Below are 11764 nucleotides of genomic sequence, written 5' to 3'. Positions count from 1 at the left end.
GTGGACACGTAGAAATCTTTGCCGTGCCCCGGAAATGCAACATGGCCCTGACCAGGAGGATCTCATGGGCTGCCATCAAGGCCAGATCTATTCCGAAGGGCTGGGTGGGACACATTCTTCCAGATTGTTTGGGCTTCACTGAGGGTGAGCCCATGGACTGAGCTCACTCGCTCTTGTTCCTGCACAAGGGAGAGAAGGCGGCGGTGATTTGTCAATGTTTTAATATCTTGTTTTTCTAAAAGAAACTTCTTTAAAAAGAAAATTTATAAAAGCATATGCTGGGGGAAATTTAAAAGCCACTGGTAATGTATGCTCTGTAGGTAAGAGTCTTAGGGCTCTTAGATAAGAGCCCATCCAAAAAACGGCTCATTGCAACTGTTTTGCTTGTCGTGTTTGTATTTGTGGCATATTTTATGTTTAGAGCAGTATAGTATGCCCCTATGAACAAGAAGAAGTTTGGTACTCCTTTTCCTCCATTTCTTGGAGCTTTCTTCATCTCCGCTCTCTTTAGCCTTTCCCATATTCCACTCCACAGGAAACGGAAGATTTCCATCTAGGGGGATAAAAGACAGAACACAGCATTAAAAACAAAGGTAAGATCACAGATTTAATTATTAAAATCTTGCCTTCTATTGTCTTTTGTCTCAATCGCCAAAACCCCAATTTTTGTCTTATTTTTGTTAGAGTATTTTGCCAATTTCCTTCCCACCTCTGTCTTGGTCAATTTTTATCCCAAGTATTTTTATGTCAGTCTTTTTTACTTCAGGTTCTATCTTCCTGGTTTCTATAGATTCCCATGGTCCAAAAAATTGTATTTGTGACTTTTTTCTGTTTAATCTGGCCGCCAATGCCCTCCCAAACCAGTCCGTCAGGTCCATAGTCCTATGTATTGATAAAATGTCAGTACATAAAAGATTCACATCATCCATATATAAAACTGTCTTCACTGTCAGTCCACCTGTCCCTGGGATAGTCAGTCCCCTGATCCATGTGTCATTTCACAAAGCCTGCGCTAGGGGCTCAATACAGGCCACGTACAAGAGGGGAGATAACGGGCATCCCTGACGTACACCACAGCGTATATCTACTGTTTTTGTCAAGTGCCCATTTACCAAAATCCTGCTGGTTATCCCCCTATATAGCAGCTCCACCCATGCTATGAATCTCCCTGGGAACCCCATTTTTGCAGTATATGGAGTAAGTACTGGTGTGAGACCAGATCAAAAGCTTTTTCGAAATCTAAATTTAAAACTGCGAGCCTAATGTTTCTGTCCCTCGCATAACAGATGGTGTCTCTCATCAGAATGAGGCTGTCCGTGATTTTTCTCCCGGTGACTGTGCAGGTTTGATCCGGGTGGATCAGATCCCCCAAAATTGAAGACATCCGAACCATTAAAATTTTGCTAAACAATTTACAATCTACATTTAAGAGAGTTATCGGTCGCCAATTTTTCAAGTCAGTCCTATTGTCTTTCTTATATAAAAGTGTAACTGCCCCAGTCCTAAAACTATCTGGTAATTTATCCAAGTCATAAAATTCATTAAAACAGCTAAGAGGTCATGTGCTAAAATATCCCAGAATGTTTTGTAAAACTCGAGTGGGAGGCCATCCTCTCCAGGTGACTTTCTTTCTTTCAAATGTTTTAAAAGATTTTTTGTAATTTTCTTTTTTGCATTTATATTTTGTTAAATTTGTTTTTTAAGTTTTTTTTTTTAGTTTTTGTTGAATTAATTTTAAATATTGTTTTTTATTTTTTTTTTTTATTTCTTTTTCTTCATTGAAATTCTTCAATAAAGTTTTAATATACTTTGTGTTCTTGTCACCAGGTTATTTTCTTTATTTTTCAGACCCATCATGGCCCTACCTCTGTTCACTATTTTACGAAAGAAATAACTTGTGCATTTTCTCCCTCTTCTATTTCCCTTTCTCTACTTTGTAAAATGATTCTTTTGTTTTTGATCTCTGATAGTTCTGCCATTGTCCTTTTTACTTGGCGAATATATTTGTTAAAATCAAATCCTTGATTACAAAGAGTAAAATAACGCTGCAAACGGTTTTGCAGTCCCACCATAGATCTCTTCTCTTTATCTTTTCCTTTTTTCCCAGCCAATTTAAAAAAAAGTCTTAGTCCTTCCCTTCACCATTTCCCACCACTGTGCATTTGGGTCATAAAAGTCTTTTAAAGTCTGCCATTGGCTGTACGGCTCCCTGAATTCTTTTACTATATTTGTGTCCTGTAACAGGGAGCAGTTCAATCTCCATAGTCCTCTTCCTATTGTCCCACCTATTGGAAGTGAAAGGGTGCATGTAAGCATAGTGTGATCTGAAAAGAAAGCAGGGGTTAATTTAGCATCTACTGGTATGAGGTCCTGTGTGAAGATGTGATCAATATGGGAGGCTCTGGTGCCATCACCACTAAACCAGGTGAGTCCTTGTTCTCCAGGATGCATGGTTTTAAAACAGTCCATCAAATTAAAATCTCTTATTATAGTCTGCAATAAAACCGATGTTTTGTCTATTATAAATCTTCCCCTCTACCTTTCCTATAATTTTTGCAGATGATGCAATTAAAATCCCCTGCTAAAATGATCAGAGCCCTTCCTAAAAGCTGGGGCTGCACATCTTCTAAAAGGTCATTCCTGTCATTATTTTCTGTAAAACCATAAATATTTAACACGTTAAGTTCATGTCCTAAAAAGAACAAATTTCACCAGAATATTAGGTTTTTTAATCAGAATTGCAATTCCATCTGCCCTGTTATAGTTAGATCCACTACACACAGATGGTAACTGGCCCCATTGCTCTTCCCATCTCCTATAGTTTTTTTCAAAGGGTAAAGCACATTCTTGTAAAAGGAAAATGTCACTTTTTTGAGTTTGTAAGAAGGATAAAACAGTTTTTGCTCTCAGTTGTGACCTCACACTTCTTACATTCAGGGTAGAGAGTGTAAGCATCATGAGTAGAACAATTAAAAATGACAGATAAGACATTTTAAAAGACATTAAAATTTACTAAAAAATAATTTACAATGAATATCTGTGTCCTGTGAAACAAGCTTTTCCCTTAATCTCATTGTCAGAGAATCGGGGGATTGAAGCTGCTTCCCCCTTGAGTTTGCTCTTGGGGTGGATGTTTGGAGCTCTATTGATAAAAAGGACACCTCATTTCGAGAATCGAGTGGAAAGAGCCGATTCAGATCCTCTGAAGAAAAGGAAAAGAACAACATTCCCACTCTGTCCCTTTTCCCATTTTTTCCTCGATGGGAGATTGAGCATTCCTTTTCTTACTTATCAGTTTAACACCTGGAAAATCATTACTTACCTCCTTGTCTTTGGATTTTTCTTGTTCTTCTTGATTTTTCTCAGCTACTTTTTCCTGTTCTTGTTTGCTTTTTTCTATATCCTCCTCTTTGCCCTGTTCGTTTGTATCACCTTCATGATCAATCAATGATTGGTGGAGTTCCATCTCCTCATTTTCCTCTGCACTAATCATGTGATTTGGCGGGAAATCACATGATTTCCGCAGCGGAGGATGCGAGCCAGGCCCCGGGTGGCGAGTTCTCCCCCTCCGGTCTTCGAGATCTCAACACAGAACCACTTCTCTCCCCTCCGCGAGACGGAACGCGCTGCTGTGATCATCAGAGACTCCATAGTCCGACATGTCCGTGCTTCGTTAGCCGAAGGTAAAGTGCACACTCACTATTTCCCTGGTGCTCGTGTTCTCGATGTTTCTGCGCAGATACCCGTGATCCTGAAGGCCGATGAGAGCCCCAGACCGGTCGTGCTTCACGACACCACGCAGCGGTAGACGGAGACGCTGAAGAGGGACTTCAGGAGCCTGATTGAGACGGTTCGCAGCACGACGCCCGCGGCGATGATCATCGTGTCAGGACCACTGCCCACGTATCGACGAGGACACGAAAGGTTCAGTAGGCTTTTTGCTCTAAATGAATGGTTATTGTCATGGTGTAAAGAACAGAAACTGCTCTTTGTTAATAATTGGAATCTTTTCTGGGAGCGTCCTAGGCTTTTTCGCGCTGATGCCCTGCACCCCAGCAGAGTCAGAGCGGATCTCCTCTCGGACAACATCTCCAGGACTCTACACTCCATATGACTAGTAAGCCAATTCTCAAATAACTGCTATGATGGCTTTTGTTCTACCCGCTTAAATGTTAGAAGTACTTGCGTTGTCCAATCTATTAAGACTGTTCCCCGAATAGTGAGGTCAAAATATAAATTTAATGTAGGATCTAGAAAAAAATCTTATTGTGATTAAACTAGAAAAATGTAAAATAAATGAACAAAAACAATTTTTAAAGTTTGGGCTCATAAACATTAGATCACTCACACCCAAAGCAGTTATTGTAAATGAAATGAGCACAGATAATAGTTTTGATGTACTCTGCTTGACTGAAACCTGGCTAAAACCAAATGATTATATTGGTCTAAATGTGTCTACTCCACCAAACTACTGTTATAAACATGAGCCCCGTTAGACTGGTCGACTACTGGGTGTTGCAACAATATATAGTGATATTCTCAATGTTACCCCAGAAAACAGGATACAGGTTTAAATCATTTGAAATACTTATGCTTAATGTTACACTGTCAGATATGCAAAAGAACTCTATTGTATCTCTTTCTCTGGCGACTGTGTATAGACCACCAGGGCCATATACAGAATTCCTAAAAGAATTTGGAGATTTCCTCTCAGACCTGTTGGTTACCGCTGATAAAGCGCTAATTAATTTTCGGAGATTTTAACATTCATGTTGATAATACAAATGATGCATTAGGACTTGCGTTTACTGACTTATTAAACTGTTTTGCAGTAAATCAAAATGTCACCGGGCCCACTCATTGTGTTAATTATACGCTAGATTTAATTATATTGCATGGAATCAATCTTACTGACATAGATATCGTACCTCAAAGTGATGATGTTACTGACCATTTCCTTGTATCGTGCATTTTGCGTATTGATGATAATAACTATATAGCTTCGCGTTATCGTCCGGGCATAACTATTGTTCCAGCCACCAAAGACAGATTCACAAATAACCTGCCTGATTTATCTCAACTGCTCTGTGTACCCATAAATACACATGAACTAGACCAAAATGACTGGCAACATGGGCACTATCTTCTCTAATACATTAGAAGCTGTTGCCCCCATCAAATTGAAAAAGGTTAGAGAAAAACGTACTGTGCCATGGTACAACAGTAATACCCACGCCTCAAGAAAGAAACTCATAGTCTTGAGCACAAATGGAGAAAAACTAACTTGGAAGTTTTTAGAATTGCATGGAAAACAGTATGTCTAGCTATAGACAGGCTCTAAAAACTGCCAGGGCTGAGCATATCCACAAACTCATAGAAAACAACCAAAACAATCCAAGGTTTTTATTTAGCACAGTGGCTAGACCAAATAACCAGACGCCACCCGATCTAAATATTCCCTCACAGTTAAATAGTAATGACTTTATGAATTTCTTCACTGATAAAAAAGATAACATCAGAAATACAATAACAAATGTAGATTCTACACGTCTAATACTTTAGTTTTATCCATCGCACCCAAAGATTAACTGCAGTGCTTTACCACTATAGGACAGGAAGAGCTAAATAAACTTATCACTGCATCTAAACCAAAAGCATGTTTACTAGATCCTGTACCCACTAAATTACTGAAAGAGTTGTTACCTGTAGCAGAAAAACTGCATCTCAATATTATTAACTCGTCGTTATCTTTAGGTCACGTCCCAAAACCATTCAACCTAGCGGTTATTAAGCCTCTTATTAAGAAACCACAACTAGATCCTAGTGAACTGCCAAATTACATACCCATTTCAAATCTTCCATTTATGTCTAAAATTTTAGAAAAAGTTGTGTCTGCTCAGTTGTGCTCCTACCTGCAAAAAAATGATCTCTATGAAGAATTTCAGTCGGGTTCAGAGGCCCCATCATAGCGCACAGAAACTGCACTTGTTGAAATTACAAATGACTTGCTTCTTGCATTAGACCAAGGCTGCATCTCATTGCTAGTTTTACTTGATCTTAGTGCTGCGTTCGACACCATAGATCACGACATACTCATAGATAGATTACAAAACTATACAGGTATCCAAGGGCAGGCTTTAAGATGGTTTAGATCCTACCTGTCCGATCGCTACCACTTTGTTTATTTAAATGGGGAGTCATCTCATTTATCACCAGTAAAATATGGAGTGCCACAAGGATCTGTTCTAGGTCCTGTCCTAATAGCTATTTTCAATATACATGTTGCCCCTTGGTAATATCATTAGAAAATACGGGATTAGTTTCCACTGTTATGCTGATGATACTCAACTATATATCTCAACAAGACCACGTGAAACTTCAAAATTATCTAAGCTAACAGAGTGTAACAATAAACAAGCTACAGGTAGTCCAAAATGCAGTGGCTAGAGTCCTTACCAGGTCAAGAGAATATGATCATATTACCCCAGTTTTACAGTCTCTGCATTGGTTACCTATTAAGTTACATATCAGTTACAAAATATTATTACTTACTTATAAGGCCCTTAATGGCTTAGCTCCTGCGTACCTAACTAGTCTTCTACCACGTTACAGCCCATCACGCTCCCTAAGGTCACAAAACGCTGGACTTTTGATAGTACCTAGGATAGCAAAGTCCACTAAAGGAGGTAGAGCTTTTTCGCATTTTGCTCCCAAACTCTGGAATAGCCTTCCTGATAATGTTCGGGGTTCAGACACACTTCCTCTGTTTAAATCTAGATTAAAAACACACCTCTTTGGCCAAACATTCAAATAATGCATCTCATAATTTTGGACTGCAGTTACATCTGATCAAATGCGCATTATTATTTTTTAGCTTGGGTTAAACTAATGAAACTGGGTTAAACTAATGAATTGCTATGCTAATTATGTCTCTATTTGTTTCTCTGATTTGCCACGGGATTTACATCCCGTGGTAACTAGGATTTACACAAGCTCCAGTCTGGATACAGAACACCTGAGAAGAGATGATGCCAGCCCCTCAGAGGACCTCAGATGATGCTAACCCAGAGGCAACACACAGAGCTACCACATTTTGCTACAAGTTTGATTGCATAATTGCTGTTAATAGTGTTAATCGTCTGTTTGTTTACGTCTTTTATTGATTTTTCTGAACATTTCTGCCGTATGCACATAAACTGACAGTCATCACTGATAAGCTACTACTAAATATTGTAGAAACTTAATTTTCTGTAAAGTTGCTTTGCAATTATTTGTATCGTAAAAAGCGTTATACAAATAAACTTGAATTGAATTGAAATTTTAAATTAGCTCCACCACCCCCCACTCCATTCTTTCTTGTTCTTTGGTGGCCATTTTGTTTGTTTTAACCTTGTTGGCAAAAGACTTGGGGCAGTCTCTGTAGAGATGGTTAGACTCTCCACATTGGGACATTCATCAAATGTATGCCCAATTTCTCTGCATTTCCCACAAAATTACTTTTACATTTTACATTACATTTATGCATTTAGCAGACGCTTTTATCCAAAGCGACTTACAGTGCATTCAGGCTAACATTTTTCACGTAACATGTGTTCCCTGGGAATCGAACCCACAACCTTTTGCGCTGCTAACGCAATGCTCTACCACTGAGCCACAGGAGCTACTTCTGGCAAGCTTCCACTAAATGCCCAACCTCTTCACACCTACGGCAGTGTTTGGGCATTCCTTGGTAAGATATGTATCCTCTGTTTTCTCCAAGCACAATCACTGATGGAAGATGTTTCAGGCCCTGGAAGCCCTGGGGATCTTCCCACTTGCTTAATAAGAATTTTCCAGGAACAGTTCCAGATACCATCTTCATCTAACATTTTCATGGCTTGTCCTCTCACAGAGCAGTATCTCCCAACCAAGTACATATATCTTCTCCAAACCAGCTGATTTAAAACTAACATCAAAACCTCTACTGAAAGGAAGAAACAAAATGCAGTTTAAATCATGAGGACTGAATTTCAAGGTTTGCTGAACAAGATACTAGATCTTAGCCAAAAGGTTGAGAAGCAATGCTGCAGCGGGAAGGAAGTGGGACGTGGCCACGCCCATCTCGGCTTTGGTAAGTCAGGGAGACCTGAAACGTTTGGGGATGGTAGGACCCTTCCCCGTCTGCAATGTCACCGAGCCTCGCCCCGACGGTAGCTCTGCTGCAGCAGAAAGTATGGCATCGCTTGTAACTCCCAAACGGTTTGTCGCAGAGCCACCTGCCTCATGTCATCGGAATCCTTGGCTCGAGCCGAACGAGAGGCATGTCTCGAATTGGCTTGTTGCGCTGATGAAATTTTCGGCTATTTTGGATTTTGTTGAAAAACCTTCTTTCGCAAACTAGCGCCAGGTATTTGGCCGAGTCCAAACCAAAGCAGCACAGAAAGATTATCTGGAGTCTGACTGTCAATAATCATCAAAAAAAAGATTTCCACTCACCTTGGCGTGTGGACCAGGTTGCTAAAATGGCTATAACTCCAGAAAGGGATGAGATCACTTCATCCAAACCCCCATGCCTATGCACGGGCTAAGTCTGTGGTCAGGAGAAAAAGGGCGCTGCGACTGGCCACTTGGTGGCACTGTAAGGTGAAAAAAATGAAAAAGGAAAGGAAAAAAGGACAACAAAACAATCATGAAAACAGCTACGGCTAGGCAACAGTCAGGGGCCAATTTTTCAAGAGCGCAAGTGATTTTTTTTTTCCACACACGCACAACACATACCCAGGATATGACAGAACTCCTCATTCAGAACTGCTCTCTGGATCATTGAGAACCCAAAAAGAAAGACAGAACAAACGCTCTGTATAAAAAAGGATCAGGAGAGAAAACCCATCTGCTTTTTTCAACCAGCACTTTCAGGGGTGAGCGCGAACGCAGTCCCCCACAACCATAAATTATGCAGTCGAGATTCCCAAATTTGGGGAATTCGCAGGGGTCAGCACAGCCGGAGTGCAATGAACGATCCTCGCCCTGCGTGAACTGCCTTCTTGATCATGGTGTCTCCCCTGCCAGGTAAGTATGAAGGCCCAGGTGGCCAGTCAGAGGTACCTTTCCATCTCTACCGTCCTCATAAATGGTGAATCCCCGTCCCTAGCAAAGGACAGCTGCCTTCCGTTACTGTCCTGCAAGCTGCCAAGCGTTGGCACGAGCCGGCGCTTCCCAACCCTGGTTTTAGATCAGTGTTTCCCAAACGCGTTCCTGGAGTCCCCCCAACACTGCATGTTTTCTATGTCACCTTAATTAAACACACCTGATCAGATCATCAGCTCATTAGTAGAGACTCGATGATCTGAATTGGGTGTCTCAGACAAAGGAGACAAAGTCTCTCATCTGTTTTAGATGACTTCCTTTAACCAAACACACCTGATTCAATGCATCAGCTCGTAAGTGGAATACTCCAAGACCTCAGGTGGGTGCATCAGAGGAGAATTCTCAATAAAACAGCAACCGGGGCATCTGCAAGGACAGACCTCAGTGGGAGCCAGGACAAGGCCCTCATTCCTTGTTCTGTTATTCGTCACAATAAGCAGAAATCCCTGAAAAGGGATGCACACTGTTCCTGGAGACACTGCAATACCAGGCCGATGCGTGGAGTGAACAGAGCAAGCCCCGGCTCCAGCTCCGTGATCCAAAAATCAATTTAATATGTAGTCCCCAGATAGGGGACATATCAGATATTAAACTGATAAGAACAGATTTTTTTTTTATCAAATCCATATACAGGTCCTTCTCAAAAAATTAGCATATTGTGAAGAAGTTCATTATTTTCCATAATGTAATGATAAAAATTAAACTTTCATATATTTTAGATTCATTGCACACCAACTGAAATATTTCAGGTCTTTTATTATTTTAATACTGATGATTTTGGCATACAGCTCATGAAAACCCAAAATTCCTATCTCAAAAAATTAGCATATCATGAAAAGGTTCTCTAAACAAGCTATTAACCTAATCATCTGAATCAACTAATTAACTCTAAACACCTGCAAAAGATTCCTGAGGCTTTTAAAAACTCCCAGCCTGGTTCATTACTCAAAACCGCAATCATGGGTAAGACTGCCGACCTGACTGCTGTCCAGAAGGCCATCATTGACACCCTCAAGCGAGAGGGTAAGACGCAGAAAGAAATTTCTGAACGAATAGGCTGTTCCCAGAGTGCTGTATCAAGGCACCTCAGTGGGAAGTCTGTGGGAAGGAAAAAGTGTGGCAAAAAACGCTGCACAACGAGAAGAGGTGACCGGACCCTGAGGAAGATTGTGGAGAAGGACCGATTCCAGACCTTGGGGGACCTGCGGAAGCAGTGGACTGAGTCTGGAGTAGAAACATCCAGAGCCACCGTGCACAGGCGTGTGCTTTTGAACCAGAAACAGCGGCAGAAGCGCCTGACCTGGGCTACAGAAAAGCAGCACTGGACTGTTGCTCAGTGGTCCAAAGTACTTTTTTCGGATGAAAGCAAATTTTGCATGTCATTCGGAAATCAAGGTGCCAGAGTCTGGAGGAAGACTGGGGAAAAGGAAATGCCAAAATGCCTGAAGTCCAGTGTCAAGTACCCACAGTCAGTGATGGTCTGGGGTGCCATGTCAGCTGCTGGTGTTGGTCCACTGTGTTTTTATCAAGGGCAAGGGTCAATGCAGCTAGCTATCAGGAGATTTTGGAGCACTTCATGCTTCCATCTGCTGAAAAACTTTATGGAGATGAAGATTTTGTTTTTCAGCACGACCTGGCACCTGCTCACAGTGCCAAAACCACTGGTAAATGGTTTACTGACCATGGTATTACTGTGCTCAATTGGCCTGCCAACTCTCCTGACCTGAAGCCCCATAGAGAATATGTGGGATATTGTGAAGAGAAAGTTGAGAGACTCAAGACCCAACACTCTGTATGAGCTTAAGGCCGCTATCGAAGCATCCTGGGCCTCCATAACACCTCAGCAGTGCCACAGGCTGATTGCCTCCATGCCACGCCCGCATTGAAGCAGTCATTTCTGCAAAAGGATTCCCGACCAAGTATTGAGTGCATAACTGAATATAATTATTTGAAGGTTGACTTTTTTGTATTAAAAACACTTTTCTTTTATTGGTCGGATGAAATATGCTAATTTTTTGAGATTTTGGGTTTTCATGAGCTGTATGCCAAAATCATCAGTATTAAAACAATAAAAGGACCTGAAATATTTCAGTTGGTGTGCAATGAATCTAAAATATATGAAAGTTTAATTTTTATCATTACATTATGGAAAATAATGAACTTTTTCACAATATGCTGATTTTTTGAGAAGGACCTGTACTCATACAAATTTACAAATTAACCACTTGTAACAAAGGCATACACATTTTCAGTTTGAACATAAATGTCCCAAGCCTACAGAATTCAAAAATCATTCCGAACTCAAAAATAATTTAAACTGATAACCAATACTAGATTTTTAACACCCAAGACTTTATCCCACCCCTACCCGAGGGAGTCCCCCCATACAGCCCTCATCCCCTCCTCCCATAAACAAACTTAAACCCATTTACCTCTTTCACCAAACTTGCCAAAAGTTTTGAAAATAACTTTTGAGGTTCTAAACCAGGCAACTGCTTCCTCAGGCACCTTAGTCGCCAGTCCCATAAGATACGCTTTCCCTTCTGAGATAGTAACCCATACTACACTACTCTGATTCTTCTCTATATTTCCCAACCCTACTCCATACAACACTAAGTCCCGGGTAATCAGTGGTCCA

At 40.8% G+C, this 11764-nt stretch overlaps 2 non-coding genes across 2 annotated transcripts; both read right to left on the bottom strand.

Annotated features, from left to right (window-relative positions):
• Positions 1–8892: 8892 nt before the first annotated feature.
• On the bottom strand, positions 8893–9056 carry LOC122142045. The gene has a single exon (XR_006158304.1). It is a non-coding gene; the product is annotated as a U1 spliceosomal RNA (small nuclear RNA).
• A 523-nt stretch (positions 9057–9579) lies between these two features.
• On the bottom strand, positions 9580–9778 carry LOC122142099. Its single transcript, XR_006158344.1, has one exon. It is a non-coding gene; the product is annotated as a U2 spliceosomal RNA (small nuclear RNA).
• Positions 9779–11764: the final 1986 nt, after the last annotated feature.

This window comes from Cyprinus carpio, chromosome B23 (genome assembly GCF_018340385.1).
Source record: "Cyprinus carpio isolate SPL01 chromosome B23, ASM1834038v1, whole genome shotgun sequence".
Taxonomy (NCBI): domain Eukaryota; kingdom Metazoa; phylum Chordata; class Actinopteri; order Cypriniformes; family Cyprinidae; genus Cyprinus; species Cyprinus carpio.
Note: the sequence above shows the minus strand (reverse complement) of the source record. Positions and strands in the feature narration are given on the sequence as shown.